Genomic DNA, 206 nt, shown 5'->3' with positions numbered 1-206 from the left:
AGAAGTAGTAGTAGGAGTAGAAGGAGCTATATCAAAGCGATCGGCTATCTCTATGTAATTTCTATCACTCTTACTATGATTACTATACATGGTAGAAGGAGGAGGCACATCCACTTTTCCCATCAAAGAAGAGTAGAAGAAAAAGGGCTCCTCCTTATTCTTCAACTGGGGACTGATCAAGAAGGCTCCTTCCGTCTCTCTCTCTC

This window comes from Cystoisospora suis (genome assembly GCF_002600585.1).
Source record: "Cystoisospora suis strain Wien I chromosome Unknown contig_8816, whole genome shotgun sequence".
NCBI lineage: Eukaryota > Apicomplexa > Conoidasida > Eucoccidiorida > Sarcocystidae > Cystoisospora > Cystoisospora suis.
The sequence above is the reverse complement of the archived record's forward strand: the minus strand, read 5'-3'. Positions refer to the sequence as shown.